Below are 6,000 nucleotides of genomic sequence, written 5' to 3'. Positions count from 1 at the left end.
GCTGGGTTGTGAGCCACAAAATCAGGCAGTAGATCTTGCAAGAATATCAGAGTTGAGCACAGGCAGGAGAGACGGAAGCAAAGTGGCCATCACCGTGTCCTTTGTTCCACCAGGACCCCATGGACCTCCCAAGTCTTGCCAGCCAGCAAACATTCAGTTAGTGCAGAGATGGTGCTGAGAGCTGTGATGGCAGCAGCAGGGCTGCACACTGCCAGGTGGGGGATATATGTACATACATCAGGATGGAGACCAGGAATTTCTTCTCCAAAGAGCAGTGGGACAGTGGCACAGCTGCACAGGGAGTGCTGGGGGCACTGTCCCCATAGGGTTCCCGGGACTGTGGAGATGTGGCACTGGGGGACGTGGGCAGTGGGGTGGGCTGGGCTTGGGGATCTCGGGATTCTTTTCCAACTGGAATGATTCTGTGATTCTGTGTATTCTGGGAGTAGTTGTCCTGCTGGATGCTCAGAAGAAAGAATCTGAAGTGCCAAAAGTCTGCCAAGCACCTGGATGACTTATGCTGCAGGTCGCTGCGTATAACAGTAACCAAAGATGTTCCTCTATTAAAAAAAATCCTTTCTCTTATGGCCACTCTGTAATGACCACCAAAGTGCTCTCCTCATCTCGCAGTTACACTCTGCAGCTCTGTGAGTCCCCCCACCCAAATGTCCCTTCCGCCCACTGTCCCCATGGCAGGAAATCACTCACAAAAAATTTCCCAGGTTCCTTCCTGGCCAGGGGTCATCTCCGTGGTCCAGAGCAGTGGGAATCACTCTGTTCCCTGACACAACAAGCGGAGAAGGAAAACCTGCCCTGCCCACAGAGTGCGGTGCTTCCAGCCCTGTGTTTTTCAGCTGCAACCCCACCCCAGCTGCAGAAGTTTCCCACTGACCGCAGCAAAGGGAGGTCACGGCGATCTGTGGATGCACACAGAGGTTCTCACTGCCACTCACGGATGGCGTGATTCACTCCAGAAAGAAAAGCAAAAGGAAAAGAAGGAACCCTCAGCGTGACAACCGACAGCACAGCACGCATAAGGTGTGTCCCGAGCCTCGGGGAAACAGAGGGCAGGGAGCTGGGCAGCGGGCAGCACTGCATGGCAGCACGTCGGGGAGAGCGCACGGCCAGCGCCCGGCTGCAGGTATGGCCGATGGGATGGAATGGCATCGAGCTCCTGTTGTGCTTTAATTGTTTGGGGACGGTGTCTGGGGGAATGCCCACGGCTGGGTCTGGCCATGCAGAGCCCTGGGAATGCTGCAGGCACCGCGGGGAGAGCGGCAGCCACAGCACTCCCATTTCGCGGCGATGCGGTGGTACAGACTGCGCCGGTGGGGACTGCATGGTGCGGCCATCTGCCAGCACGGATGGTGGCATTGACACGGACTGGGAGCAGCCTGGGTAAACTCAGGATACAGAAGGATGTGCATGGTAATGCAGCGCTAACCTGGCTTGTGTTGCTGCGACGTAAGGCTCGCTATGTGCTTTCAGAAAAGATCAGGCTCTGGGCAGCCTGGACTGGTGGCTGGCAACCCTGCACATAGCAGGGGGTTGAAACTATATGAGCATTGTGGTCCTTTTCAACCCGGGCCATTCTAGGATTCTGTGACTCTATGATAAATATACTGACTGCATTAAGAGGTCTTTTGGTCTGTTTGATGCTGGCTCAGGGCTTTGGCAGGACTCTCAGTGCAGACAGCTGGCATAGTGTTTCTGCCTGCCCTGCAACACGGTGCACTTGTTTCCTTCACCAGCAGCCTCCAGCATCCCCTGCAGCTGGGACGATGCAGGCAAGGGAGAGGGACTTGGAGCACCCAGAGCCACGGGCTGAGAATGCTGCATGTTGCATTGTGTTCATCTTGTTTCTGTTCTGTTCTACTTGTGTTCTGAGCTGCTTAAACTAAATCCATTTCTACGGTGGCATGTTGGAATGCTGAAGTGCTGCTCTCAGCGTTCAGTCAGGGGACACAGGGATGGGATGCTCCAACTGCTTTCTCCCACATTTACGAGAAAAGCTGTTTACAAGAGTGGACAGTGATGGGACAAGGGGGAATGGTTTTAAAGTGAGACAGGGGAGGTTTAGGTTGGATATGAGGAGGAAGTTTTTCAGCCAGAGGGTGGTGAGGCACTGGAACAGGTTGCCCAAGGAGGCTGTGGATGCCCCATCCCTGCAGGCATTCAAGGCCAGGCTGGATGTGGCTCTGGGCAGCCTGGGCTGCTGGTTGGCGACCTGCACACAGCAGGGGGTTGGAACTGGAGGAGCACTGTGGGCCCTTGCAACCCAGGCCATTCTAGGATTCTATGATTGCTCTGAATAACCTTACTCCATCCCAGCATCCCTAGTGCAGTTGTGCCTACCAGTTCCATAGGGACTGGGATTCCATGCAAAGATGGCTGAGGTGGGAGCTCCTGCAGCCCCGGGTCCCAATCCCCATCAGCAGGAATGCACTGCTCTCCTTTGTGCACAAGGGCCTTGCAGGCTTGATAGAGAAGGGTTTGGTGTGAATGCTGCAACTTTCACCACCAGTGACAGCTTTATGGGAAGCAGTGAGATTGTGCAATCATGGAATCATAGAATTGCTCAGGTTAAAAAAGACCTTAGAGATCATCGAGTTCAACCACAACCCAACCATCCTACCTTAACTCTAACAACCCTCCTCTAAATCATGGCCCTGAGCAAGGGAAGAGCAGGGGAAGGACGCTAGAAGCTTGGAGCCCGAGGCTCCATTTCTGCCTGCTCCATCCCTTCCTGTTGCAACAGGACTTCTGTGTTTCACCGATCCTACTCTCACCCAGGAAATTCCTCATTACTTCTATCACTCAACCTGTCTCAGACATCTGGCAAAACTGGGGAACAAACTCTTCCACAGGCAGTGCTGGGACAGCCCTGGTGGGTCACAGCAGTGATGGCAGAGCTCGGCCCGCCGGCCCTGGGCAGCGCTGCGCAGCGGCTCTGCGTGGCTTCCCGCTTCAGCAAACAAACAAACAGGAACGTCAATAGGCTGGAGGGAGATATCTTTGTCCCCATCTCCTTGACTATTTTTATTTTTTTAACACCTCTTAGACAGCCTTAATAAAGCACTTTTCCAAAGTCTGAATTGGAGACGTGGGAAATTCCTCCAACTAGGCAGAGCTTCCGCGTATTGTTAGCACACAAAAGGCAGCGCAGCCTTTACTGGAGTTCCTTTCTTTAACCCATTCATCCTGATCAAGGAACTGCTGCTCGCAGCAGAAGGAACGAGGGATTGCAGGAGGCAAGCATGGAGGTGAATGGCATCGTCTGCGAGAGCAGTGTTATCTTGGGGCTGTACGAATGGCAACTGCAATGATTTGCTGGAATTAACCTCAGCTTTGTGTGAGAACCACGGCTTTTGAAGACACAGTGGGATGAGTTTATGGCAAAACCCAACTCCTGCAAGAAACGCAATTGCAGTTTTGCTGGAAGTCATCAGGACTGCTGTCTCAAAGGGTCCAGTTGCCATTCCTGAGCTGATGTTAATGTGTGATTATGCAGTTTGTTTCTCACATGGTTTTGCATATTGCCCCGTACATGCACCACCATCACATCACCTGACCAGCACCTGCAGCAGTGCAGCAGGCTGTCCCCTTGTCTGTGCCCTGCAGACTCCTGCCCGTGGGCTGGGACAAGAGAAGTAGGGAGCCCAGGGCCCTGCAGTGGGCTGGGGGTGCTGCATGAGAAAAGCAGGCGAGATGGAAGATGCAGGAGCAGGGAACACACAAAAGGTCTTGCCAGAGATAATTTGCAATGGCCTATTGCTCTCCAACAGAGGAATGATCCGCTCTGCATACTCGGCTGCAAAGAGCAGTTCCTGCACTAACCCACTGCAGCGGGCTGTCTAGTAATTACTGTGCTGTATTTGCATGTTACAATGCTACATCAATGGAATTTCTTAAGTAATTTTTGACTACATTTGCAGCCCATTCTGAGGGCTTGTCTGCTTCTGATGGCTATTGCATTTCATAACACGCATCTCATTACCTTAATCCATAATTTCTGCACTCAGCACATAACTGTTCCAAACTTCAGTCCAGAGAGAGCCAAACAGGATGGGTGTACAGAGCCTGGCTGGGAATTTTCATCATTACAGCCCCAAAGGGGCTGTGGCTAAGATTTTTTGCTAAAATAGCATTGAGGGCACACTGATGTTTTGTTTATTGCAGAAAACTGCTGCACAGCATCAAGGCTTTTTCTGTTTCCTGCTCTAGCTCTGTAGCGTGTAGGCTGTGGGTTGTGAGGGGATGGAGCTGGGAATGCTGCTCTGAACTGTCCGGGCTGAGGCTGCTGTGAGCAGCACAGCTGGATGGATCCCCCATGTAAATCTTGATATGAAACATTCATTTCCAAATGACTTCCCAAAAAGCATAATAGGGCTGTGATCCAGTGTGCAATTTACCGTTCTCAGAAATTCTTCGAGAAAGGCAGAGCTTCCCTTCATTGTTCACGTACAGAGGAAAAGCTCTGCTCCAAGACCACAGGCTTGCCCTCAAAAGCCATCTGGTCGAATATGTGAAAGCCATCTTCATTCCAAAGCCACCCCTACGTGCCTTGTGACAGGCTATTCCCAGCACAGCCCTTGCTCCCAAATGGTTTTGCTCTTCCTTCAGGAGGGAGAAAACCTTTGAAGTCCAGCGTTCTTTGAAGCCTGGCTTGCCTGGCCCTGCTGCAACAGTGCTGAGCCTGCAATGCCCCCAGCCCCTCTGTCTGTGGCACAGGAATGGTGGCTGAACTTGCCTTCCTTCCTCTCGCTGTCCATCTTCTTTCAAACCCATGGTGTGAGAAGACTGACTGCCACCTATAAACTCTGCTCCTCAATTCACAAGATGTTCTGTGCTGTTAATGAACATCTCCCTCAAAAGAGACCTGCTCCCTTCCTGAATGCCCTGCTTCCAGCCGACCCTTCAAGAGCAGCTTCAGCACTGCAGCAGGTGACAAGTGCTCCAGCACTCTCAGAAAAAAGGCAGAGTAAGACCTCAGCAGGTCATCTACCTGGCCCTCTGTTTGTTTCAGCTCCCCCATGACACCTCCAGGGCCTGAGAAACACCATCCATCCCCCTAAACTGGAGATCAGGTGCAACAGTGCTCTCCTGCACCACCGAGCCCAACATGCACAGGGAGGTGATGGTCTCTCTCTGCTCTGCCCTCGTGGGGCTCCATCTGCAGTACTGCATTCAGGTCTGGGGGCCCCAATACAAGAAAGACAGGGAGCTGTTGGAGAGGGTGCAGAGGAGGGCCACAAAGATGATCAGAGGGCTGCAGCACCTCCCCTACAAAGACAGGCTGAGGGAGCTGGGCTTGTTCAGCATGGAGAAAAGAAGGCTGCGGGGTGAATCATTGCAGCCTTCAGTACCTAAAGGGAGCCTGCAAACAGGAGGGGAGTCAGCTCTTGGAAAGGGGAGCTAACAATAACAGCAGGACAAGGGGAAATGGTTTGAAGTTGAGGGAGGGAAGATTTCAGTTGGATGTGAGGGGGAAGTTGTTTGCTGTGAGAGTGGTGAGGTGCTGGAACAGCTGCCCAGAGAGGCTGTGGATGCCCCGTCCATCCCTGGAGGTGTTCAAGGCCAGGTTGGATGGGGCCCTGGGCAGCCTGGGCTGCTCTGAAACGTGGAGGTTGGTGGCCCTGCCTGTGGTGGAAGGTTGGAGCTTTGTGATCCTTGAGGTCCCTTTGAACCCAGGCTATTCTGTAATTCTGTGTGCACCACAGCATGCATGGATGCTGCTCTGAGTATGAAGTGCGGTGATATTTGGAGCCAGTCCAAGCATCTGTCTAAAGTCCAATATTCTTGGAAGTCCCCAGAGCGTTGGTAAATGAGTGAGTCCCATCTGTGCTGCACAGGGAGCTGTGGTGGCCATGGTGGCAGTGCCTGAGGCCAGGGATGCTGGGGGTCCCACCCCACAGCGTTTGGGACTGGTGGGCATGAGGTGCCTCCAACCCACACTGTTCTATGGTTGTGTTGATGACATTCAGTCTTGATCTCAAGCTC

At 52.9% G+C, this 6,000-nt stretch overlaps 1 protein-coding gene across 6 annotated transcripts in view; it reads left to right on the top strand.

The window, feature by feature from the left end:
* Positions 1-762: 762 nt before the first annotated feature.
* ADGRF5 (adhesion G protein-coupled receptor F5) overlaps positions 763-6,000 on the top strand; it is a 32,445-nt gene continuing 27,207 nt past the window's right edge. For 5 of the 6 annotated variants that reach the window (XR_016464594.1, XR_016464595.1, XM_090136656.1 and 2 more), the window contains exon 1: positions 763-1,141. The gene's annotated coding sequence lies outside the window, so the exon portion shown is untranslated. The remainder of the gene's footprint in view (positions 1,142-6,000) is intronic. The other variant, XM_031604926.2, reaches the window with a different exon arrangement.

Source organism: Phasianus colchicus, chromosome 2, assembly GCF_987193195.1.
Source record: "Phasianus colchicus chromosome 2, bPhaCol1.hap1.1, whole genome shotgun sequence".
In the NCBI taxonomy this organism is placed as follows: domain Eukaryota; kingdom Metazoa; phylum Chordata; class Aves; order Galliformes; family Phasianidae; genus Phasianus; species Phasianus colchicus.
Note: the sequence above shows the minus strand (reverse complement) of the source record. Positions and strands in the feature narration are given on the sequence as shown.